The sequence below is a fragment of the Prinia subflava genome, chromosome 1, assembly GCF_021018805.1.
Source record: "Prinia subflava isolate CZ2003 ecotype Zambia chromosome 1, Cam_Psub_1.2, whole genome shotgun sequence".
Classification (NCBI taxonomy): domain Eukaryota; kingdom Metazoa; phylum Chordata; class Aves; order Passeriformes; family Cisticolidae; genus Prinia; species Prinia subflava.
The window spans coordinates 2539158-2566275 of record NC_086247.1 but is presented as its reverse complement, the minus strand read 5'-3'; the positions used below and the strand labels follow the sequence as shown (position 1 = coordinate 2566275).

At 45.4% G+C, this 27118-nt stretch overlaps 1 protein-coding gene across 7 annotated transcripts in view; it reads right to left on the bottom strand.

Moving 5' to 3' along the window:
- TSNARE1 (t-SNARE domain containing 1) overlaps positions 1 to 27118 on the bottom strand; it is a 472834-nt gene that overhangs the window by 423001 nt on the left and 22715 nt on the right. For 4 of the 7 annotated variants that reach the window (XM_063405835.1, XM_063405746.1, XM_063406275.1 and 1 more), the window contains exon 3: positions 5029 to 5074. The exons of the other annotated variants lie outside the window; for them this stretch is intronic. The gene's annotated coding sequence lies outside the window, so the exon portion shown is untranslated. The remainder of the gene's footprint in view (positions 1 to 5028; positions 5075 to 27118) is intronic. 7 annotated transcript variants of the gene reach the window in all.

Sequence of the window (27118 nt, the reverse complement as noted above, 5' to 3'; positions counted from 1 at the left end):
CATCTACTGCAGCAAATGTAATTTCACTTATCTGTACTTCCCCACATCTCAAAGAAAAAAACACAGAATCATAGAAGGGTCTGGGTTGAAAGGGACCTTAAAGAAAACTTTATTCTAACCCCCTGCCGTGGGCAGGGACATCTTCCACTATCCCAGTTTATTCCAAGCCCCATCCAGCCTGGCCTTGGACACTTTCAGGGATGGGGCAGCCACAGCTGCTTTGGGCAACCTGTGCCAGGGCTCACCACCCTAACAGCAAAGAATTTCTTCCTAATCTCTAATCTAAATCTCTCTTCTGCCAGTTTAAATCCATTCTCCCTTGTCCTGGCCCTCCATCCCTTGTCCCAAGTCCTTCTCCAGCTCTCCTGGAGCCCCTTTAGGCACTGGAAGGGGCTCTGAGGTCTCTCCGTGGAGACTTTTCTTCTCCAAGGAGAAGAACCCCAACTCTTTCATGCTTTCCTCCAAGAAGGCATGCTCCAGCCTTCTGGATTAGAAATCCTGCCTTAACACCCTGGTTTTCCCCATCTGAGGAGCACTCCCAAATCACAAGAAACCCTCTTCCCATGTAGTGCACAGCAGACACCTCCCACAGCCAGACAGCAGCGCTCGCATCCAGCCATGGAAACCTTCCCTCTTTTTGCTACGCTCTGCCAAAAACAAAGCACGCTGCTCAAGTGGGAGAACACCTTCCTACTTCAGGGAAGACCAGGGAATTTGTGCAGATCCCTGGTTACTTGGAGGCAGCATTTCTCAAGGAAGACAACTGAGGGAGCTCGGAGCAGCAGCTCTCAGTGCTAAGGAGATTAGGTCCAGGAGATTTGCCCAGGGAATCAGGAATCCCACCACATCCCCACGGCCTTGCCCACGGCTGTCACTTTGAGGAGAGTTTGCTGCAAAACCAGCACAGAGATTATCTTGTTCTCTTGCAGGAATGCAAGGGTTGAGATGCAGGGGAAAAGCAGCAAGACGGGAGCCGCAGGCTTTGTGGAGGCACAGCCAGCTCTGCTCACTGAGCAGGGACCACCACGTGGAGGAAATCCGGCCAGAAACCACCCCAGCGCCGGAATGCTGGCCAAGAAACTGGTTTGAGAAAACACAAAATGTGCCAGCAGCCTGACGACACCGCCCATTGCTCTGAGGGGGGGTGCACTGAATGCCAGGACACCCCGATGGAAGCAGGCCTGGGTAGTTATCAGATTAACCCACCACCCAGGGAGAAGGGGCTTTGGGTCACCACAGTGCTCACATCACACGCTGACAGCTGGGAGAGCCACACACGGGTGCTGCACAATGGCTCCTTTTCCTTTCCACACACACTCGGTGGCATCCCACAGAGCAGTGTCACAACCAGGGATCACACGTGTGGTGAGGACATGGAGCAGCTCGCTGTGAGGGGAGCAATGGCAAGCCAAATCCACCAGGAGTCCACAAAGAATCATGGAATTGTTTAGGTTGGAAAAGGCCTTTAACGTCATCAAGTCCCACCATTATCCAAGCATTGACTGGAGGCCACACTATGCCACATCTGCATACATGTTAAATCCCTCCACCACTTCCTTGGGCAGCATGTTCCAATGCTGTACCGCTCTTTTGGTGAAGAAATGATTGCTAATATCAAATTTAAACCTACCCTGGCACCACTTGAGGCCATTTCCTCCTGTCCCATCACCAGCTTTGAGCCCTTGTGTGTGCCCTTGGATAATCAAAGCACTCAGGTCCTTCACAACCCTAAAGACAAAATCAGCACGTGATGGAACCGTTCATGAAAAGCAGCATTTGTGAGGTCCATGAGGTCCACCACTGACATTTGAAAAGATCAGAAGGATGGGGACAAGGAGAAAATGCAACCAGACCTAGCAAGGACCTGGGCACAATGAGGACATCAACACATGGATGTTATATCCCCATTTGTTTTAACAGATAAAGGTTTATTTTATGGATAGTTGTATGCACACAGATGTACATTTATGACTGATAAAAACACAACTTTTCCAATTACTGTGCCTATAACTGAAAGCACCAAAGACCAGCCAGAGACAAAGACAGAAAACCTTAGTGACACATGAAAAGTTTGAGCAGTGAAGCTGCTGCTGGACACAAATCCAGGCACAAGCTTAGCCCCAGTCAACCTCTTGCTTGCATCACCTGGATGTTTGAGGCACAGGTCAGGCCAGTTGAACCAAGTTCCCAGGGGGAACCTGCTGGTCTCCTTAGCAAGGAGTGGCCTCTCCAGAGCTCAGAAGCCTCTGGCAAACACTTGCTCATGTGGATGAAGGGCTGGGGTCAGGGAGCACCTCGTGCCCTGTGCAGCCCTTCCAGCAAAAGCGCCTTCACCAGTGCTCATTCAGCACAGAGCATAAAAAAGCTAAGAAGAACTCCACTGCATGGACTTCCAGGGTATCAGGAGGTGAAAAAGAACAAATCTGAGCAGGAAGAGATTTGGACTCTCTGCTGTAATGATGTCCTTCTATAGCTTTGCTCCCAAAGCATCATATATGGCTACCAAATAGTGAGATTTTCAAGAGCATTCCACCCCAACCTAGAGTGTGTGATTCTTCCTGAAGGGTTTCCATCCACTTTTCTCATCATGCAGCAGGTAAACAGGGAGAGCAACAGATCCCTGGTATACACGGGGTGGGGACAGGGCAATCAATGAGTGTGCAAGAGCTCAAAGACAACACGGGGACAGTGACAGGACTGGAGAGGTCAACAAATTGATGGGGGCTATGATCCCTTAAGTTTTTTCTTTCATGTTTTTCAGATTCTGTGCTGCCCAGGGGTGCAGTTCTGAGCCTCATTTTAAGTGTCATTCAGGTCTCTTCACAGAGTAGGGAGACAAAATAAATCCTTTTCCTGCTGGAGATCAAGGACAATGAGTACAAGTTTCAGGCCCAAAAGCACAAACAATGGTGGACTGAAGGGAGGAACAAGAAGGATGGGACTTCACGGCCTGAAGCTGTAATTGGACATTTAAACCCCAATATGCAAATGGACCAAAACTTATAAAAGTGTAAGGTCTTGTGACAGGTTGTCCATTCTGTGACCATTCTTTGTCCATCTTGGGTGTAGCCCTGGTCAGGCTCTTGTCCTGCCCAAGGTGTACCCTCAAAAGGCCTTTTAATAAATATTTACTTTATTCTCCAGCTCTGTCCAGTCTCTGTTCCAGATCAGCCTTCCCAAGGCATCAGTTCAGATGCTGTCAACACAACCAAAGAACACCATGACAGCTGTGGAGAGAGATTCTGAGCCCAGCGTGGCTGACACGATCAGTGCAGCTCTCCAAGCACCACAGAACCTCCACATTCATCACACTCAGTGTTCTTTACAGTTCACACCACCACCACCAGTGCCCTGCACTGGGCTTGTGACACCAGGTCCAGCAAGAGCAAGACTGGTCACAGACACAGAGATACCTCAACAGTTATTTCCCCCCTCACTGCTGAAATAATCTGCCCCATCACCTGCCTGACTACAGCTTCCTAACCCATTGGTCCAGGCTGCTCCCAGAGGCCACATTCCCATGTACCTACTCCTTTCTGCCACACAGAAGAAACTGCACATGAAAGTAAGAGATGGGAAGAGAAAACTGAGAAAAGATGCCCTTGGCAAAATTTGTTTTAAGGCACGACTAGCTCGTACTGAAAGCCAAATCTTCTGGTTTTCAGCCCAGACCCTTGTGGGAGGACAATTTATGTTCTCTCTCTCCAGCCAGACGTGGTGCTGGGGGAACTATTCAGGGCAGCTAAAACCACTAAAGCTCTTTGCTCAGCACTACTGCAAGAAGATCCAGGGGAAATGAGCACTGGTATTTAGAGAAACATCACCTGAATCAAAGGGGACACCCATCACACTGATTCAGCACCAGTGCTGCCAAAGGTGACAGGAAAATTACACAAAGCACTGCTCCCTCCCCAAACACGAGCCTTGTGGGGGATAAATCAGTTTCTGTCTCCAGGGTCACCAAGGAGGACTCCTATAAATCTCCCTGTGCCTCCAAGGGAAGGTAAGCCAGCTTGGAGGGACAGAATAGTCCCAGGAAAAGCCAGTGGAACTTGGCTGTGGCTGTGCTGCCCACAAATGGATCTGCCACGAGTGGATCTGCTGCTGGAGCAAAAAGCAATTCCCTGGGAGGAAAAAAAGCAATTTCCCTGAGCATCCCATGGACACAGGAACATCCCATCAGCGTGGCACAGGACCAGCACTCCCCTGCTTGCTTTTCACACTGCCTGGGAGACCAACAAGGCTTCCCCACCCTGGCACGAGTTTCCAAGATGAGGAACATGAAGTGAAACCTGAAGACCTACAGAACAACACAGCTCTCAGTATTGTTTTCAGATTTCAGGGAATTTGGGGATGGCCTTTTTAGTAGGGTCTGTAGTGTCAGGGTAATGGTTTCAAACTGAAAGAGGGTAGGGGTCAGGTGAGATTGAAGATTTTTTGGTAAGACTCAAAAATGTTGCCCACAGAGGCGGCAGGTGCCTCATCCCTGGAAAGATCCAAGGTCAGGTGAGATGGGGCTCTGGGCAACCAGATTAAGTTGGAAATGTCCCTGCTCATTGAAGGGAATTCGATTTGATGACTTTCAAAAGTTCCTTCTAACCCAGACTATTCCAAATTCAAAATCTGCCTGGCATCTTTAAGCACCCAAGTTTCAAAGCACTGCCATTTTCCATTTTTATTTTATTCCTGTGTTTGCTCTAGAGATCAAAGACCTGGAACCAGCAAAGGATCAGCACAATGAGAACACAGGGAGCACATGTAAATATGCCCAAAGCTCTGAGACAACTCTTGGATAAGGTTGTTTTCCATATGAGTGAAGATAAAGCACTCCCTCCCCAGCCTCACCAGCAAAAACTTCCATAAACCAGCTCTCCCTTTTGGCAACTCAGTCCAAAAGAGAGTGAAACTCCTATAAAATGAAAGTCATGGGGAAAAAAAAAGGTTTCTCAAGGGAAAAATTTTATTTGCATCTGCCTGAGCCCCACAGTTCCACATTCAGGGGACTCTTTCCTGAAGAGATGCTCTTACCAGCTGCTTCCCAAGTCCTGCTCTCCTGGGCACACTTGCTTCTAATCTGGAAGAAAAAGCAAGACAACTGATAAGTACTGATAAAAAAACCAAAACCAACAAAACTATTTCATTATCATGGTTAAGGACATGACAACCATCAGCACCAAGAGCTCTGATATCCAGGCATACTGTGCAGCCCCTGAGCTGGGCTTAGGAACAGGTACAAAACCAACGGCTGGTTCCTCAAAACATCACTGCTGAGCATGGGGAACAGCACCTCCTTTTCAAAAGAAAGTTGTTATAAATCTTTAAAATTCCTAGAAGGTTTAAATATTTCCAGATTAGCAATGGTACAAAAGTAGGGGGTTGTAATTGTTTGCAGGACATCTGCAAAAATAATAAATAACAATTTAAAACCTTCAACGGAAAAGGAGAATCACTTGTTTAAGTGTCCAGTCTTCTTTAGGATCCCAAACCTGCTGTGGGAGGAACACTCTGGCCACAGTCCAGTTAAGCATTTCACTGTGTCAGGTTTGAGAGAACGGGGAGAACCCTGCTGAATCAAGGTCTTGGCATTTCTCTCCAGCCGCTTGTTTCTCTCTCCTGCTGGCCTTCAAACACGTTCAGACACTCCCACCTTCCAAGAATTTCCAATTTTAGCTTTCATTCTAGAAACAACACCTCCTGGTTACAAAAGCAGCCAATTTTGCTGCCGGGAAAAAGCAATGGTACAACCTCGAGGGGCAGGTCCTGCATTAGAGGAGCACCAGGCATCTCTCAAGAGCTCACAAAAGGCCTTTTAATTAATACACCCACTTGTTTTGCTCAATTAACACCAGTGAGGAAGCCCTTCACACACTGTCTTCAGCTCTGGTCACTGTGGGCTGAACGCTTTAAAAATCCTTTTGCATTAATAAATATCTCCTATACAAATGCCATATACTTCCTACAAGCCCAGTAAAAACAAAAAAATAAAAAATTTAAAAAGATACGCAATTTCCACAGAGAGAAAAATTCAGAGATAAAATTGCAGCAATGATTTATATCTGCCCAGAGGAGCAGAGCAGCAATCCCAGCCCTTGGTGACCCCTGTGCAAACACACCAAGCCAATTACACACTGTGACAGAGGATTTTCCCCTCCTGAAGCAGCAGCTTCTTGTTGCTCGCAGTGAGAAACATCAAAAGGTAGTGCAACAAGTGAGTGTGTGTTACTGAGCAGGCTGGGGACAACCAGCCTCGAGGTTTAATCAAGATTTGGATCCAATTGTGTGAGGGGTTTTGTAAACATTGATCTCATTGAGTCGTTATATCTGGAGGATGTAATTCCCAACAACCTGCCCGTTTAACCTGTGGAAATCACCACGGGGCAACTCAGCTCAGTCCTCCCACTCCATCCCTTCTTGTTTGCTGTGCTCTTCATTAGCAGATGAGTGCTAATCCACCTCATCCTTCGGCGTCCCACACTTGGGACATGCCCACCAGCACTTCCAAGAGAGGCAAGACAAAAGGGAAAACACAAACTTTTTAAAGCCACCAGTTATAGCCAGCAGCTGACAGAAGAAATGCTCTCAGCTTCCTAGAATAATTACAGAATAATTTAGGTTGGAAAAGACCTTTCAGATCCATTAGTCCAACTAATAAGTACTGCCAAGGCCACCACTAACCCATGTCCCCAAGTGCCACATCCTCACATCTTTAAATACCTCCAGGAATGGTGACTCAACCGTGTCCCTGGGTAGCCTCTTCCAATGCTTGAAAAACCTTTCAGTGAGGAAATTTTTCCTAATATCAAATCTAAACCTCCCTGGTGCAAACTGAGACTGTTTTCTCTTGTCCTGTTCTCTTCCTGCTGCTTGGGAAGAGTGGGAAGGACATGGTGATGTGCAGCCTGCCAGTCCCCTTGTTTGGCACAGGACATCCTGGTTCGAGCTTCTTGAGCTACACCATCACTGCCCTGGTTAAAAGGATGCTTTTTCCCCAGAGCCCCTTTCCTTTACCTTGTTTATTTAGAAAGAAAACCAAAAAACAGGGTCTGAGATTGAGGAATTTGTGACTTCACAGGCCCTGCTTTTCTGCTCCAGGAAAAAAAACAATAGGAAGAGTATGATGAGGAGCATGTAAGAGGTGTGTTTAGGTGTGGATTTTAACCATCACAGGCTCACTATCCTTGTTTCCTGCAGGATATCACTAAGAGTAGCCAAAACCCAGGAGACTTCAGCAGGAGAAAGAAAAACAGCAGCAGGTACTTCAGAAGATCCAAAACTCAGCTCATCCCACCAGTGCCCACAAGGACACTGAGATTCCAGATCCCATCTGCTCCCCAAAAAGGGAAGTTATCCCTCCTCCTGAGATGTTTACAACGGGAAATCCACCTCAACTTCCCAGCTGGTGCTTTGAGTCTTCCCCAATCTGCTCCCCCTATGCCATACACTTCATCATCTGCTCAGAACTGGCATGGGAGCATCCTTTTCTAACACCCCAAAGGCACCAGCTACTTATTATACTTTGGGCTTTTTTTGGGGTTTTGCCTATTTTCATCTTTGTTTGAAGCATTCAACCACGGGACAAAATGATTTCTGCCTGCACTGAGAGAGGAGATGCTCCTGACTGTTTAGGTGAGATTAATTTCAGGATTGTGGCCAGGCTGAGGAAATTTGTGGCAGAAATCCTTCATAGCTGGATAATGAGGTTGTGGCTTTATGAGTAATTCACCTGAGTTATGTGCCTGGCACCTTGGGTGTGGGTGACACATTCCTTCCTCCCCTCCACTTCTGAACGGGAAATGTCATCTGAGCACACAAACACAGTATTTATTAAAAAAAAAAAATAGCAACAACACAATTCATGAGGTGGAGGCACGGATTGCATCTCACTTGTACAATGTCCAATCAGCTGCTGTCTGGAGGAATTTCCCTGCTGGGTTCTCCAGGAATGTCCCCAAACTCCATCACATCCATGGTATACCTAATATTCCAAAAACCTGAAGAGCCTCTGGGGTGGAAACGAGGCCAGTACCAAGCCAAATCAACAAAAACACTCCTCTGAACACCTCTGTTGTACCAATATTTTTGATATGGAGAGATGAATCCAGGCTTCCTCACTCCCTGCTGCTGAGCCACCTCGCATGCACACCCATGGCCCTGCACATACTGTCTGTGCTGATCTCCCATTCCTCCTCCCAGCCCCAAATGGCATCCCTGGAGTGCAACCAGCTCCCCCTTTTTGAGCAAGCAAAGGCTTCCACACAGAGGTTACCTGAAGTTTAAATGCTGTCACAGCTCAGCTGCAAGGAAACTGGAGAGAAGAAAGAGCAGCCTTTTTGTGGAGATGCCCCTGCTCCAGCTGGAGCCATCACCTTCCATCACCCAGCTGCCTTTTTGGGAATTCTCCACGCCTTCCCCTCTGCCATGCCCAGGCACTAGACATGGAGATAGCTAATGGCAGTTCCTGCTGGCATGACATCCACCCCGCCTCTCCTGGGGGATGAATGAGCAGATGGGACCAGAGGAAGGTGGCTGAGATGGAGAGCTGGACAACTGGAGTCCTTCCAACCCAGTAACTCCAGCCCAAAAGACTGAGGATGCAAAGATCCTTCAGGGTCAGAACCTTTTTCCTAGGGGTAGGAGCAGGTTCAAGGAACACACGCAGGTGGTTACTGAGAGGCTGTGCAGACTAACTCATATCTGCGTGGTTGGTTTTACTGTTCCTCAAATTTCTGCTTTGCTTGCTTATTCCTCAGCCAACCCGCTGCACTATTCCAGCAAAATAAGCACAGTCCTGAAGAGTGTTGAAATTATTATGATGGGTTCACAAGCATCTTCCATCATGCAGAACTAAAATTAAAATGTACACCTGCCCTTGCCTCACTCTCAGAAATCCATCAGGCAGAAACCTCCCTGTGTCACATCAAGAGACTCCAACAGCTGAAGGAGATGATGGGAAACTGCATTTCAGAAACTTCAGAGGAGGGTTCCTCCCTTCAGAGGAGGGTTCCAGCCCCACCACCAGTGTTCCAGTAGCCCCAGCCTGAGACACAGCAAAGCTGCTTTCAGAGCAGTTTCCTCCATGCACAGGTGTGACAATCATCCTCCAATATAAATGGCTATGAGAGAACTAGAGGAATGGAGGTTTCCAGACATTTTGGAGAAGGAAAAAGCAACCATGAGGTTTTCCCAGGAAAAAAATTGCTGAGGAGCTCATGCATGTTCTGGCTGTGCCATCACACAGACATGAGAGACGTACAAACTAGGAACCAGAAGAAAACTGGTTTCAATCTCTGCAAAAACATCAGGGCACAGGTGGGAGCAAACACAAAGTTCAGGGGCAACAACACAATGGCACCTCATGAGGCTGGGCATCCCTAAGGAGAAAAAACTTCTGAGAATCAAAGAATCACAGAATGGTTTGGGTTGGAAGGCGCCTTAAAGAACATCTTGGTCCACCCCCCTGCCATGGGCAGGGACACCTTCCACTATCCCAGGTTGCTCCAAGCCCCATCCAACCTGGCATTGGACACTTCCAGTAATGGGAAATCCATAGTATTTTTGGGCAACATGTTCCAGTGCCCCAACCCTCACAGGGAAGAATTTCTTTTTAATATCTAATATAAACATGTCCTCTTTTCAATCTGAAGCTATTCCCTCTTGTTACATCACTCCACGCACTTGTACAAAGTCCCTCTCCAGCTTTCTTGGAATCCCTTTAGGCCCTGGAAGGGGCTCTCAGCTTTTTCTGGAGCCTTCTTGTCTTTAGGCTGAACAACCCCAACTCTCTCAGCCTGTCTCCACAGCTCCAGTCCCATGATCAGCTTTGTGGCCTTCCATCTGCACCACATGGGGAAACATCTCCACCCTCAATGCAACATCAACAGAGGGGTCTGGGGCAAAGATGTGACACTGAACCAGACCAGGGCAAAAAATCTCATAGCTACAGCTGGTCTTACACTCCAACTCCAGCTCAGATGAGCAGTCCTATCAGAGGGAACACCGGGACAGACACTGACTCACAGCCCTGAAACCATTGTGAAAACCCTGTTCAGCAGCGAGGCACCAACACCACAAGTCAAGACATTTCCAAGGTCTTCCTGCAAGCCCTAGCTGATTTTTCTTTTCCTCATGCACGTGGCTGACATTTCCTTCATGGCTCATCACACCATCAGGACCACAGCAAGAAAACCAGCACCCTCTCAGACACCTTTTGGGAGAGCAAACACAGCTGCCTGCACTTGATGGCTATTTTGGGGTTGAAATTGAGATGCAGATTGCTGCCAAAACAACCTCCCTGGGGGAGCTGTTGCTTTTTCTCTTGAAATGCAGAGACACTTTCCAGTTCTTCCCTCCTCTTCCTTCTACTGATTTTACCAGATTTCTAAGAGAAGGAAACATCAATTGCATGACTCAGAGGGAGAATCATCTTCACCCATCACAGAAATGCTCACGTGCAGGCAAGGAGCTGGGTGAGACTCAGTCTTTTGTCCCAGGCCATGGGTATCAGACTGGCAAAGCTCTGTCACCAGAAGAAAACACAGCCAGGAGAAGAAGCAACAGCACCAAGAATCAGAGGCTAAAATTGCAAGGCCATGATGAACAGAAAGAGTTTTCCTCCAAGAAACCACCAAGCCAAACATGAAAGTCTTCATCCCACGTGCAGAGGAGGTCACAGGAGGAGAAATCTACAACTTTCTGCATGGAAGAGGCTGTGTGGGATCAGGTCAGGATGATCAATGTGGTCAAGGGATAAAAACCACACCCAGGAGCAAAGTGAAAGCAACAACCCTTAGTGATGCCTACAATACCTCATCTACCATGCTGACTTGACTTCTTCACATGCTTTAAACTTTTGGAACGCATCTCCAGAAAAAGTTGTGATTGGCTGGAATACATTTTACATTGTCTCCACTTTTACTGATTTTTATTGTGGTATATCCAAATGTCCAATTGCTGAAAAGGTGGAGTGGAGTCAGAAACACCAGGAGAAGAATTGGCTCCCCTGACACAGGAGGAGAGGTCTGAAATCAGCTTCTGCCACTGCAGCCAAACTCTTGCCACAGGAACAAGAACATGATCCCCTGCAAAACTGCAAAATTCACTTGATGGTGTGCAGATATTTACAGCCCCCAGGGCTGTTTTCACAGTTATGATTCCTCCTTATCCCTAATACAGCTGACAGCAACACGTGTAGGATCTGGAGACTCCGTGCAGGGGAAGACAACTCGCAAAGGCATAAAGGCATCACTGCATTTCAGCAAGGCCTTCAGAGTCAGTTATCTGATGGTTCAGACTTCACTGATGGCATTTATGAGTTTAAAAATGCATATAGAGCTTCAACATCCTCTCCCAGCCGCTCTCTTTAGGATGCAAATGCAGTTTAACACAATTAGACAGGACAGAAAGCCCAGACATTTTACAGGATCAACTGCATTCCAGTTGTCAGGGAAAATAAAGAGACACCAGCTCAACAGGCAGGCTGGACAAAAGCCTGTTTTCATCTGTGGATGATTTTCAGATCAGCACAGGACTGTGCAAGGAGGAAGAGCCTTTTCCAAAAGTCATCACGCCCTGTTACAGCTCCACATGGGGGAAAAAATGCCAAAAAATAATCAAGTAATCCTATATTTGTTAGCAAGAAAATACAAATTAGGAAATACAAACACAATTAATTTTAAAAAAATCTCATCTTTAAAAACTGGAACAAAACAAAACTCTAGAAAAGATGCCAGGGCACATTGCTCCATTTACAGATGTAAATAAAGCAGGGAAGGAATAAATGAAAGAAGGCATGATAGATATTGATATTTGGATAGATATTGAGAAGAAATTCTTTACTTTAAGTGTGGTGAGGCCCTGGCACAGGTTGCCCAGAGAGGTTCTGGATTTCCCACCTCTTGAAGTGTTCAAGGCCAGGCTGGATGGGACTTGGAGCAACCTGGGATAGTGGAAGGTGTCCCTGCCCATGGCAGTAGGGTCAGAATAAGATGATTTTTAAGGTCCCTTTCCACCTAAAGCATTCCATGATTCTGTGACTCTCTGTGTTATCTGAAACTCAAAACATTAGGACAGAAAAGAGAGAGGAGAGAGAAAAGGAGAGAGCTCTCAGTGTGAGGCTTCTGGAAGCTCAAGGCATTTATCTCCATTGCTCAAGGTTCAGAACTGAGAAGCTGACAAAGTGTCAGGAGGTACCTTGAAGCACTTCCCATCACGACTGCTCTTTCAAAGGAGAAGCAATGTGAAATTGGCAGGAAGTAGATATTTCTATATAATTTGTCATCTTTCACAGAAAAATCAAACATCCCTATTTCTTTTTTTCTGTTAAAAGACCTAAATAAAGCATTTCTGTTATTGCAGACTGGAATTTTAAAAGGATTAAAAAAGAAACAGATTTATTAATTAAATCTTCTGGAGCATCTCTGCTGTGAAGACAAGATGAGAGAGTTGGTATTGATCAGCCTGGAGAAGAGAAGGCTCCAGGCAGACCTTAGAGCCCCTTCCAGTCCCAGAGGAGTTCCAAGAGAGCCGGAGAGGGACTTTGGACAAGAGCATGGAGTGACAGGACAAGGGACAATGGATTTAAGCTGAAAGCAGAGAGATTTGGATTAGATTTAGGAAGAAATTCTCTGCCATGAGGATGGTGAGGCCTCAGCACAGATTGCCCAGAGAAGCTGTGGCTGCCCAATCCCTGGAAGTGTTCAAGGCCAGGCTGGATGGGGCTTGGAGCAGCCTGGTACAGTGGGAGGTGTCCCTGCCCATGGCAGGGGGTGGCACTGGATGATCTTTAAGGTCCCTCCCAACCCAAACCATTCTGTGATTCCATTAATGATTTTTGGATCTACCCCTGAACTCCCCAGTGATTCTGGAGGACATTTAGGTGGCAACAGAAACATCAACAAGAAGTTTCTAGGAGAAATTCAAAACATCTTAACTCGTGCTTCTTTTCCTAAACAACAGGAGCAGGAGGCTCTCAGAAATCATCCCTTTGGCAGCTCCATCACTGCAGGATGTGAGGTGGAAAAGCACCTGAGCACAGTTGCTGTGTGCCACGTGCTGTGTTTGCACACCTGACATGCTGAAGCTGCCTGGACCACCCTCCACATCTCCAAAGCTCCATCTCCCACCCCAAACCTTGCCCCACAGCACCAACCTTTGGCAAGTGCTTTAAGACCTCTGGGTCTGCCACACAAGCTCAGGTGTTACCACCTCCAGTGCAGGTAACCCAACACAAATCACTGCAGAGAGATAATGGCGTGGCCTATCTGAAAATAGACAGAAATCCCCGCTAAAAACATCTAAGTCGTCATGATAGAAAAATAAATCCGGGCAGATTGTTGCTGGCATTGTATGAATCATCATGTTGTTATAGCAACTTCATATCTGCACCCAATCTGAAAACCAAGCACAGCTGAAATAATGTAACAGCATTAAGTTAAAATGATATATAACAAGACAAAAATGGATCGGCTCGATCTCTGAGGAGCACCCACACTTCTTTCTCACTCTCTTCCCTCCCTTTGAAAACATTGCTTTGCTCTATTTAAACAATAAAAATAAAATTTAAAAAAAAAAAAAAAACACCAAAAAAACCCAGACTTGGAGCTCACGGAGAAGGGGAGCACTAATGAGCTTTTGAATTCAAGGAGAATCTTCAAAATGAAGCATCACAGAACCATGGAATCACAGAATGGCTTAGGTTGGAAAGGACCTTAAAGACCATTTTGCTCCCTGCCACTGGCAGAGGCATTTTTCATCACCTTTAAATAAAAAAAAGTGCAATTCCCAGTTATAACCACTAGACCCAGCCAGCTGCCCCTATTCTTCTCAGGTACTCCAAAATTCATGCACTGAATTCATGCATTACATAAATTTTATAATTTTTTAATCTATTCTTTTAAATTCGTGCAATGCAGGACATATATAAATATATATGTACATGGTGTCCTGCTCTGTTCAGGGGTCCTGAGCAGAGATTCCAGCCTGAACAGAACATTTAGAAGCAAGAAAGGGGATGCAAAAGTTCTAGTTTTAAAACTGCAGGTCTGTGTGGTGATTTTATTGCTGCAGAAAAAGCAAAAAATGTCACCAAGGTTCCTTCCATCGGAGCAGCAAAGGAAGAAAGGTAAATAAACTGAATTGTTTCAGGGACCTGGCAGGAAAGCACAGCTCCTCTGCAAGGCAAGGGGAGCCCACCAACCTCCAAAACACTGCAGGAGCCTCAAAGACACCGTTGTGCTCCAATTAGTGCCAAGGATGAGCAGAAAGCACCACAGGGCACTTCACTGCTCCTCTCCCCATGCGATGCTGCCAACAACAAGGTTTGGAGGAGAAAGAAGGGAGAGGGAAAAAGAATAAGCTTGGGAGACTTGCGAATTTTGCTCCTGATGTTTCAAGCAAATTAAGACCAAATAAATCCCAAAATAGAAAAAGCAACCCACAAACCCACAGCTCTAGTCCCAACAAAGTCGTATTAGTCTTGACAACAGCACAAAAGTGACTCTATTAATTAAAAGCAAATAAAAAGAAGCAGCCTAACTTATTCTTTCAGAGATCAAGACAGCAAAAGCACCAGTCTGACCCAGACAGAACTCTATTTTTCCTTTTCTTCTTTTTCTTAAATGCATTTATTCATTAAGGCTTCCTCGTAGGCTGTGTAATGAGTCACTTCTTGCTTCTCTGTGAAGTGCAAAGGGATGGGAAGGAATAGGATTTAAATGGAGGATGGAGACGCTCATGAAGCTTGTTAGAAAAGCTTGAAAAGCTTTTGAAGGAATTGCAGATAAAGAGAGGCAACTCCTCACATGGACCCCAAACCCTTTTTTCTATCACCAGAGCTTTCCCAGGGTCTCAGCCTGGCTGTCTCCTCGCTTTCAGCCAGCACAGAAAACCACCCCCTCTCCTCCACTGAGCCTTCTTCCTCCCCAGAAGAGCTCGAGATGAGAAACTCAGAGCTCAAGCAGGAATCAGGAGCGATGCTGCTCCTGCCATGGACCCTGTGGCTCAAAAGTGTGGATGTGGCTAACCCTGCACCAGTGAAAAGTGATTGGGGAGATCCTATCAGTGGTATCAGCAACAGCAGAAGGCATTTTATGGCTCTTACCCTGGCAGCCAGAGAAGCCCCAGCAGCCTCCAGCTCAGAGTGAGCCACACATGACCAATTTCTCTACAACTGTTTTTCTGAGAACCACAGAAACACAGAAGGGTTTGTGTGGGAAAGGAGCTTAAAGATCATCTGGTTCCAACTCTCCTGTCATGGGCAGGACACCTTTCACTAGATGAGGTTGCTCCAAGCTCTATCCAATCTGGATTTCCAGTGGAGAGGAAGAGTCTGTCCAATCCATCAGATCAGAGATGCCAAGCTCGATGCAAAGCTCAGGAGACAAACCCTCCCATCATCAGCCTTATCTCAGACTGGATCTGGAACATCCTGGTTTGGTCCCCCAGCTACTGCCAGGAGTTTCCTCTGGCTCTCCAGGTGCTTAGAGCCATCCCAGCACAAGTCTGGAGGAAGCAAAGGCAGCACGGAGATGTGACACGAGTCTGCAAAGCGGCTGCACAGCAGGAAGGGCACACACGTCACTGCAATAAACACAAATCCCAAAAAAGCACAGCCTGAGCCCAAATCCACTGCTGCCAGCTCTCCAGCAAGGACTCCTATCCAGTCCACGTGTAGAAGTAGAAAACATGAAAGAGGTATTAGGAAAAATAGATATTAGGGAAGAAAATCCTCCCTGTGAGGGTGGGGAGGCCCTGGCAGAGGTTTCCCAGAGAAGCTGCGGTTGTCCCATCCCTGGAAGTGTCCAAGGCCAGCTTGGACAGGGCTTGGAGCAACCTGGGATAGTGAAATGTGTCCCTGCCCATGGCAGGGGTTGGAATGAGGTGATCTTTAAGGTCTACTCCTACCCAAATCATTATCTGATCCTATTTTTCTGTGAAATTTCTCTGCTAACAGCCAGCACCATGTGTCATTCCCCATGGCAGAGATCTTCTACCTTCCCTACAGTGGTGTCTCTCACTTTTCTAACATTTATTCTGAGAGGATGGAAATTCAAACCAGAAAAAAAAATAAACAAAATCAAAACCGAAAAGTGACAAAAGCCCCCACAAAATCTAAAATAAATTAAAAAAGCTCCTAAATACAGACTCTAGGGGAACTTTTTTGCTGCCACCTAGACCCCTTCCAAAGGGTTCACATGCCAATCTAATAATAAAGCTGTCATATGGGGTGATGCAATTTTAGCTTTCAAGCTGAAGGTTGCTATGGGAGGCTGTTCCCAGCAGCAGCGCTGCACAGCATTTGTAAAAGCCCTTTCCAGCATCAGACACTGATTTTTGAGTAGGAAAAAATTCACTATTTTTGTTTTTTAAAACTCCCATAAAAAGCAGCAGTGCTGGAAAAAAAAAGTAGTGAAAAAAGCAAAATAAAAAATGAGGCTGTAATTCAGATGCCTGTAGAAATGCAGATGCACTAAAATCCCCTTCCTAAAGCTAAAGCACCAGGAAAATCTAATTTTTTTTTCAAATCAGTGCACATCACCTGAGTTGCTGCTTTGGCCAACACCAGGTTTTCTGCGATGTGGGAGAAGTTAAAGACAATCTGATTATCTCGGGTGCTGTAAAATGAGGTGCAGAAATGGGAACAGGTATTGCAGTTCCTCTCTGGGGTCAGCTACTGTGCACTGAGATCTTGACTCGCATAAAAATAAGGCATCACTTCACAACAGGTTGAGGAAGTTTACCCAGCTTTTTAGAACTAAAAAAAATTGCAATAGATATAGGGAATTGCACAAGGAATGAAATATTATATAAATATATATATATACACAGAGTTATACAAAGCTGGTCAAATACAAACTACTCTCTTAAAACTAACAAACAAGTAAACACAGGAGATATTTTCTACACCAATCTGTAAGATTTAGGAGATTGTTACAACCTGCAGGATTTACAGAAGAAACACAGTAAGAAGGATTTAACACAAGGACAGGGCCCTGAAGCAGCAGGAGGAGGAGACACAGTCACTTTTTTCCTTTACACAGTGAGGTGAAGACCACCAAACACTGATTTACAAAAGGCTTTCAATTCATATTGCCAAAGCCTGCAGCCATTAAGTGCCTTAAATCTTTCCAGGTTAAGTAAAGGAGAGTTGGTAGATGAGACACGTGGATGGGGATGAATATCTAGAGAGCAAACACATCCCAAGTGGAGATGTGCGAGCACAGCAGAGCACACAGCCAGCTCCCTGCCCATACCCGGGATATGGAGAAGGGTGAGGATCAAAATCACCCAGTTCCAAACCCCTGCCATGGGCAGGGACACCTTTCACTGTTCCAGGCTGCTCCAAGCCCCCTCCAACCTGGCCCTGGACACTTCCAGGGATGGGGCAGCCACAGCTTCTCTGGGCACCCTGTGCCAAGGCCTCTCCACCCTCACAGGGAAGAATTTATTCCCAATATCCCATCAAAGTCTTCCCTCTGTCAGTTTGAAGCCATCCCCTGTTGCCCTATCACTCTGTGCCTTGTCCAAAGTCCCTCTCCAGCTCTCTTGGAGCCCCTTTAGGCTCTGGAAGGGACTCCAAGGTCTCCCTGGAGCTTTCTCTTCTCAATTTTTGCCTGAAGTCTTCAGCAGGAAGTGCTACAGTGACACCACTGAGATGCTCCTTCTTCAAGAGCCAGGAGACAAGAAGCCCTACAGACAGATTCACAACCAGAAATATCTGTGATGGCAAAGGTCTCACACCCAATTTAAACTCTGATGGAAGTTATACACAGGTGAAATCAAGACAGAGGAAGAAAAACTGATTTGAGTCTGATGTTCAGATAAGCAACTGAGATGCTGCAGAAGAGAGATTTTCAAAGCACAGATCTAGCTTGGGTCTTGCACCCCACTGATTTCACAATTTCTGAGACAAAATCTCCATAGAGAACAGAGAATCTTTTGCCAACACAAGCTTTTACTGAAACATACAAATAACCCAAGCAGAATCCCTGATCAACAAATCAGAATTTGTTTAAATGCCCAAACTCCAAACCAGCAACAGTCAGGAGCCCACGGTACCAGAGCCATCCCTGAGATACACTGACTGCAGTGGCAGCACCAGGAACACACCATTCAATTAAAATTATTACATTAAGGGGTTTTTTTTGGGTTTTTTTTGCTAAAACCAGAGCAGATTATTGCAGAACACTTCACTATCAGCCCAAGGCTTCAAAGCCCAGCCAGCCCACCCTCACCCACCCACCCTCCACATCCCCAAAACTTCTCCTTTCCCATCACCCTCTAATAAACTCAGGGATGTCCTTCCCAGAGGTCTCAATGCCTTGTCAGCAGAAATTCAAATCAATCCAGCCCTGCAAGCAGCTGCAGCAAATAACTCAATCACGTTCATCATTTTAACTTATCCTATTTATGAATCAGGTCAAGCTTGAATCTCCATTTACATTATCAGCCTTCATGATATTAAGATAATCACGCAGAGGACTGATCAAAGGTTCCTCGTAACTTTGGAGTGCAGGAATTACCATACAATAACACTTTATCTACTCCAGTGTCCTTTGTGACTGTCAAGAATACTTTCTTCCCTAGAAAATAGGACAAGGAACAACACACTGAACAAGAAACTGCTGCCAATACTAAATCGAAGTGTAACAGGGCAGTGGGTGCTGTACACACACCTCCAAAAAACCCATGAAGATCAGCAGTTTTTTAAACAGAACAGGTTGGGCAGGGCTTTGAGTAACCTGGTCCTGAACCTGCCCATGACAGGGGGTTGGAACTGGATGGTCTTGAACGTCCCTTCCAAACCAAACCATTCTGGGATCCCAATATCTGCTGAAAGTCTCTGAGAAAAACACAGAGATTCAAGTTACCTTGAATTACCTTTGTTTTATGTCGCCTGTGTGGAAGGACATTTTGGTTTTTCCAGCCTGATACTGAAAATCACCTGAAATGGTTCTCTAAAGGGCCTCAATTTCTCTCAGGCCTGCTTTGATGGGAAGATGAATCCTGCAGCCTCCTGACACCCAGAAATACTCTGCTGATGCTCTTACAGCCCTCTCCTTTGTCCCTCCAGCAGCTGCAGCACCTGCACAGCATCACCAGGTCACTGCTGCAGATCTCAAAACAACCACCAAAACATAACAGAAAAAGCAATTCCTATCTTCTCAAGGAATTTCATTCTTCTGTTCACCTCAAACACACTATTTTTCTTCCTACAACAAATAAAATGTAAAAACATTCTGCTATTTTTGTGAAGAGATGTTTTACCCAGAGTTTGGGCCAAGGGAAACAATTTCTAACCTGATTTTAAGATTATTTAAAGAGGGTAAAAAAACAGAAGGACATAAGCTTGTAAAACAGTCTTATGTGGGAAGAAAATATAGGAATACTTTATTGGAAGCACTTCACTTCTGATACCAGCTATTAAGAATGTAGATATAATCCTTTATTTATCTCATTTGCAGCAAGAAAACTCTACACACAGAGAAAGAAAAATCACATGGGATATAATCCAACAACAATCTCTCCCATTAACTCCAGAACGATGTTCCATTGAATATTTCAAGCGTGATTACACTGTAACAAAATGGCACCATGCCACCAAGCCCTGTAAATTATTTTCTCTCAATACTTCCCTTCCTTGCAAAGATGCCAGGAGGCTGGATAAAAAAAGGGCTCCCAGATCAAATTAAAAGGCACCAAGGAAAGAAGGAGGATCCTTCAAGTGACCATCCCAAGGTCTGTCCCAAATTGGAAAGATGACCTCAGGAGTTGATGTTGCACGTTCTAGGCAGGATCTGGGCTGGGAGTTATTGTACCAAGGGGATGCTTTCTGCAAAGGAATTAAATACACAGGATTTGAAATGATGGCAACTCTGAGTCATAACTTTGAATGCAGTTAATGCCTCTGCTTTGATTTTAGGGCTTCCAGTGGTAGAAAAATTTCACCTTAGTTTTCTCTAACATGGAAAAAACACCATGAACAGCAGGGATGAAAGTTCCCTGGGTGATGCACGAGCCCAGAGGGATCCCAGGTCCAGTGAGCTCTGACTGGCAATCATGGCTGTCTTTTTTCCAGTCGTGACTTAAGGAGGAAGCAAACACAAGCAGAATCACAAATATCACCAAGCCTGGGCAGCGAGGCTGTAACACAGCTAATTAAATACTTTGTCAAAGATTTTCCGATCGTTCAAAGGATTGGGATGTGCAAGGAGAGGCTTGCAGGGGTATGAACAGCAGCCAGAGTGCTGAGTGAGCACATCTGGAAGGGGCAAACACCAACATGGATTCAATTTAAACTCCCAGAACGAGTTAGAGAACAGGGGAGGGAGAAAAAGCCAAGTTCACCCATGTGACTGAGGTGTTGTGTCTGTGAATCCAGCTCCACAGCCAAGGAAGAGAGGCCAGAGCCTCCCCAAAGGTGCTCCACCGAGTGTGGAAGGAGTCACAGGGCTCCAGGAACTTCTCCAAGTCCTTTGGGACTGCTGTTGTCACTGTCTGAGCCTGGCCACACAAATGAACATAACCAGGATAAGCAACTCAGGCTGGTGGGAGGTGTCCCTACCCATGGCAGGGGTTTGGATCTGGATGACCTTTAAGGTCCCTTCCAACCCAAACCATTCTGTGATTCTGTGATCTTGGGGACACCAAATGATGGGCAAAGAAAAGGGATGACACCTTAAGACCCTCACAGCAGCTCACAGTCCCTAAAATTCCAACTCGCTGCCTTCTTGAGCATGCAAGTTGATTTTTTTTTCTCTTATGCAGAAATTTTACTCCAATATGGCTTAGAATTATGTACACCAGGCCCAATAAATGTGAAACATTTATTAGCACACTCCTAACAGAAGCTGAAGCCAATGAAAGGAACTGAATATCACCACTGGCTCCTGAAAAAGGAAACTTTGCCCAAGGCTAATCCTTTCAGGTGAGCAATGGGATGCATAAGAAAGAAGACAGAATAATATCAAGATTATTTCAAGGTATAATATAATTATTATAGATCACTATAACATAAAATTCACCACTTAGAGGAGAGGTGAAGCCCTGGCAGAGGTTGCCCAGAGCAGTTGTGGCTGCCCTGTCCCTGGAAGTGTCCAAGGTCAGGTTGGATGGGGCTTGGAGCAACCAGAAAGGTGCAGGGGCTTTGGAAATAGGTGATCCTTAGGTCCCTTCCAACTCAAACCACTGTAGAATTCTATGAAAATTGGTGGTGCAGTGTCATTTGATTCTTAATCTTTTTAACAGAGTTCAGAAAATGTTGGGAAATTAAGACCTGAAATGATCTTTTCCCCATGGAGACTGGGGAGAAGAAAGAAGACACCATGACAGAGTGAGTTTGATTTGGAACCTGGCACCAAATACAACAGGAAAAGTCTCAACAAAGCTTTAGAGAAGTTTAGAGAAGAATCTCTCAGCTTCCTGCCACACAGTAGGAAAAAAAAAACAAAACCCACACACACACACACACACACAAAAAAAAAACCAAAAAAAACCCACAAACCCCAGGAAATCTCCCTCAAAAAAAAAAAAAGAGTCAAGAAATACTCAAGAGATAAATGAATTTTTTTGAATAACTGACATATAGCACAGGTTTTAGAGGCCAAGGACTCCAGGATCCAAAGCACAGGGAAGCACATAACGAGACCAGCCAAAGTGGTCATAATTAAGTTGCAACATAAAATGCATGAAATGCCCAAGCCTTAATGAGTTACCATCAGGAGAAAGCCAGGGAGGATTCATCACCACATTTGCACATCAGGACATTGCTTGCTCTTCTTTTGAGCACGTTATTACTGATCACCATCCAAAAGAGAGATTCTTGAACTAAATGAAGCCTGTGGCACTCTAGGCAATTCCTAGACTACTTATCATTAAAGGCACCATTAAGCCCTCAGAGAAGCAGATGCCAATCCATGTCAAAAGTTACACAGCTGAGTGGGGTTTAATTACACTGAAATCAAGAGATACATCACATCCCCAACAGATGTCATTTTATAGAAAGCTTTTTCCATATCTCACAATCTTAAGATTGTTTGAGATGTTCTCGCCCCTATTATCCCTTTTCTTTAGGAAAGAAAAGACCATCCAGAGTCATCTGCCTGCAAGCTGAAGATGAGGTAAGTGGCAAACAGAAGAAAAAGCCACTGATGCTGTGGGGAAGCCAATTAAAAAAAAAATAAAAAGTTTAAATGGAGAAACGATTCCTTCCTTCCCATTTCACACCTTTTTGGTGGTAGGATGATATCTTGGGCTCCCTTTTTTTGCATGTTTAGTCAGGGTCTGTACGGCCAAGCAACTGTACATTCTTGGGAACTGGTAAATGCTACAAGCACAGTTCATCCATTCCCAAAAAAAGAGTTTTATGAATGATATAAAACAACAATTAAGAGCCATGAAAAGGGTTCTTGCAGAGCCTGGCCCAGGTGGTAGAACAACCCAAAATATCTTTTGGATTAAGACACTGATCAAGTTTTCTCCTCTGCATTTAAATGGGAAAGAGAGTCCAAATCAACTCAGATGCAGCCATCATAGAAGATACTAAAAATATTATCATCTAAACACAGAAAGGTCAAAAAATAAATTCTTAACTGCCTTCTCAACATAACGCAGAAAGCACATCTATTCTTAAGCACTCACCAAGGCCAGTGAGTTTGGGAAAAAGACAGATGGGAGAATATGTAGGAGAATATGTTCTCTGAATTCTTCCACAAATAGGCTACCAAAAGTCAAGAGAGATGCTGTGTCACAAGGGATGCAGAAGTCACAGGAGATGCATTCCTTGACATTCCCCTCCAGGAAAGAGACCTTGAGCTGAGAGAGAAGCCTTTACTACTTGTTCCCATGGCATTGCCTCCAGACACTCATCCTGAACTTTTCTTATATGTTTAAACAAAATGGCCCCATGGCTGTGGAGTGACAGATGCCACTCTTTTAGCCTTTCCCAGCAACATGGTGATGATCATCACAAAGAATGACAGTGATACAAGAAACATCAGAGGTCTGTGCTGAACTTCTGTTTTACTGGTCCCATTCTCCTGCCTTTTCAGCTGCTCCTGCAACTTGAAGAGCTGTTGGACAGCTTAAGCAAATCAGAGAAAAAAGAAAAATAAATTAAAAAAAATCATAAACCTTAAATATCAGCCTGAAAATCAAGGGAAATATTAAGAGGAGCAACACTTCTCCTATGAAGACAGGCTGAAACAGTTGGGGCTGATCAGAAGAGAAGGAGAAGAGAAGGCTCCAGGAGGCCTTTGAGCCCCTCCCAGTGCCTAAAAGGGGCGTACAGGGAGGGTGAAGAGGGCATGAAGTGATAGGACACAGGGGAAATTAATTAAATTGAAAGACAGTGGGTTTAGATTAGCTATTAGGAAGAAATTTCTCCCTGTGCAGGTGGTGAGGCACTGGCACAGATTTCCCAGAGAAGCTGTGGCTGCCTCATCCCTGGAAGTGTCCAAGGCCAGATTGGATGGAGCTTGGAGCAACCTGGTCTAGTGGAAGGTGTCCCTGCCCTTAGCAGGGGTTTGGAACAAAATGATCTTTAAGGTCCCTTGCAATCCAAATTATTCTGAGATTCTATGAATCACAGAAAGAAAGATAATTAAACAGCGGGGTGGAGAAATAGACCAAAGCAAAAGACTTGCAGCAATTACCCAGTGAGTGGATTATCTATGAGTAAACAAATGGGAAACCAACCAGGTTTATGCTTTCTCCTGTGGTGGAGTTGGCAAGTAGACACAGCAAATGGCAGATGAAGTGTCAGGAGGTGAAAGGCACCTCTGTGGAAAATGAGGTGCCTTCTACTTGGTCTTCAGCAGATGGAGTGTGGAGAGCAGATGGAGATGTTCCCTCTCAGGGTCGTGTTTTAGCCACTTCTTTTGTGACATCCTGGCTGGTGTCCCCATCAACAGCAAGGCCAGTCTTGGTGGTGTTACCAAAAATAATGGAGTCAACCACTAATGCTCCAGTTCTATAGTCACTTTAATTTGGCAGTACAATGTTACAAGTTGGACTTGATGATCTTAAAGATCTTTTCCGAACAAAATGATTCTATAATTCTGAACTGGACCATGAAGAGGGATGGATCATCTTTGCTATGAGGAAACACTGAGAGAATCTGGATTGTTCAGCCTGGAGAAGCAAATGCTTCAAAGTGACCTAAATCGTGGCCTTTCAGTACACGAAGGGGGTCTCCAAGACAGCTGGAGAGGGACATGTAGTGATAGCACAAAGAAGAATGGGTTCAAACTTAAATAGAGCAGGTTTAGATTAGATATTGGAAAGGAAAGGAAAAATTCTTCTCTGTGAGGGTGGCAAGGCCGTGGCACAGGCTGCCCAGAGAAGCTGTGGCTGCCCCAACCCTGGGAGTGTTCAAGGCCAGGCTGGACAGGGCTTGAAGCAAGCTGGTCCAACCAGTGGGTTGGAACGAGATGATCCTTGAGGTCCCTTCCAACCCAAACCATTCTGTGATTCCATAACTTTTATATACATAATCTGACAAGTACCAGAATGTCAACCTACTGCAGCCCAAAAACCCCCAGTGAGAAGCAGGTGTCCCACAACCAGAGGCCTGAAGATTCTCTTCTTGCTTCCCAAGTATTCTGTGCCCAACCAGCAAATGCCAAAGTTTATTTCCAACATAAATCTGCTGTGCTCCAATAAATGGATCTGCCCACATTACTCTCCCATTGTTGAAGAAATTGGGACCATAATTAACAGAAAAGTGTCCTTCGGTTAAACGGTGACCTGATTTTTGTCACTTTAATCCAAAAATTAGATCTGTATCATTCATTGCATGGATTTGCTTTTCTATTTTAAGGATTTCTCACCATCTTGACTGCAAACAAAACACAGGGTCTTGTTTGCAGTCAAGTCAGAGCATAACTGATGAATGCCAACACAGCTGGATCTCAACAGCCCTTCCGCTAAACTGCCGTGTAAAAATTAGGGGAGTGACAGAGATTACCAAGAAAAATACAGCAACACACCTGTAGGTGTCCAATCAGAAGTCATTTCATGGAGAGGGAAACAATTCCAGGTGCAGAGGAAGCATGCAAAGGAAGGCACACATAGCAGAGTTTGCATTAGTGCAGCTGCCTTTATTGCAGTGACCCTAATTGGCATTTCCAGATGTGAGACTGGAAAATCAGCTGACAGGAGCATCTTTGCCTATAACCCTAGAAAACCTAGGCTGAAGAAGATACAGGGCTCTACACAAGACATATGTGAAGAAAAAAAAAAAATTAAAAATCCCTTCTTCTTTCTTTTCCACATATGGAGCTGGTTAAAGCAGGACACATTCTCCCATTGCTACCAGCAGTATTTATTTATCACCATCCTCAATTCTGAAGGCAAACTCCAAGGGATAAAGCACAATCTCCTTGCAAAACCAAGCTGAGATGGATGGAGGACGAGGGGTATAATTTAAGACAGTTTACATTGCTCACAGTATCAGGAACACTGCATTCAGGCTGCAGGAAAGGTCATTAGTAAATTGAAGACAGCAGAAGATAGAGAAAAGTTTACAAACAACATTTCAAGAGGAAAAAAAATGAGCTTATTTGGCCATTCAGGGAAAAGAGCAGCTAGAGAGGAAGTCTGGGTGTGGAAGAGCCTTCCTCACTCCAGGCAGAGGAGTGAGCTCATCGCCAGTGCTCATGGTGGAGCACACGGGATCTGCATCAGTGCCATCAATAGTAGCACCCAGTGTGACAGGAACCTCCTCCTTGGCAAAGTCACCCTCACCAACAGAACAGTTTGGAGTCATCTCCTGCCTCCCAGATGGCTCATTCCTGCTAGTGCAGAAGTCTGGGGAGCCAGGATCTCCCTGCAGCAGAGAGCAGGGGATTGCTGCCCTGGGCTGGCTACGCTTCAGCTTTCAGCCTTTTTGTGAATGCTACACGAGATAAGCACTGAGATACAGGAGATAAGCAATGTAAAGAGTTCATTTCTTCCCTCCTGAACACCATCATCTGATGAAAACACAGTTTATCAAGTAAAGGGGAGACTATTTAAGTTTGTTTTTTGGAAGAACATGATGGAAGTCTGCACTGCCTGTAACCTGGTCTAGTGGAAGGTTCTCCGTCTATGGCTGTGGGTTGCAATGGGATCTTTGACGTCCCTTCCAACCCAAACCATTCCATGATTCCATGATTCTATGACATCAACAGACAACTGACACACATGGGCTTCAGTGGATTCTCCACAGTTGAAAGTCCAGCTGGGAGAAAGGTCCTCCTTGTGAGGAGAGACTGTGGGAGCCAGGCCTGGTTAGTCTGGAGAAGACTGAAAGGGGATCTCATCAATCCATACAAATACCTCTGAGACAGGAGTCAAGAGGATGGTGCCAGGCGCTTTTTACGGTGCTCAGCAATGGACAAGGTCAATGGCCATTAACTAAGACACAACAAGTTCCACCTCAACCCGAGGAAGAACTTCTTTCCATACAGGATGGCAGAGCACTGGAACAGCAGCCTAGGGAAGGCATGGATTCTCCCTCTCTGGAGACATTTAAACCCACCTGGATGTGTTCCTGTGTTGCCTTGGCTTGGCAGGGGTTGGACTGTATGAACTCCAGAGGTCCCTTCCAACCCTAAAGATTCTGTGAACATATGAAGAAGTTCCACCTCACAGGACAGGGTGAATCTCACGCTGCTTTCCTTTCTAAATTTGGACTATCCACATGGACACACTTGTCTTGAAACACCTGAGGATCTCTAAAACACAGGGAGCCACCTGACCTCCCAGAGGTGTTACTTTTCATAATCGAGTTTCTTGACATTCTCATCAGTTCCACTTCCAAGGAAGGAAAGGGCATACACCAAATATATGGAATGTTAAGTAATTCTGTTATTCTGCATTGGAAGATAAAGGACAATGTTCTCATGTCCAACTTCAGAACATCTTGAAAAAAAAAAATGTCCCTTCTACTCTTTTTTTGGTCAACACAAGGCTAAGCAGTGATAAAGCCACACATCTTTGCTTTGCATGGCACTGAGGACTGCAGAAATCAATGGTGAATCCCCACCTATGTCCCCCACAAAAAGCTTCCTGCCATGACAACCCCTGTTCTCCTGCTCCATATCCCCACGATGCTTCTGTCCCAACCTCTCCACACCCTCCC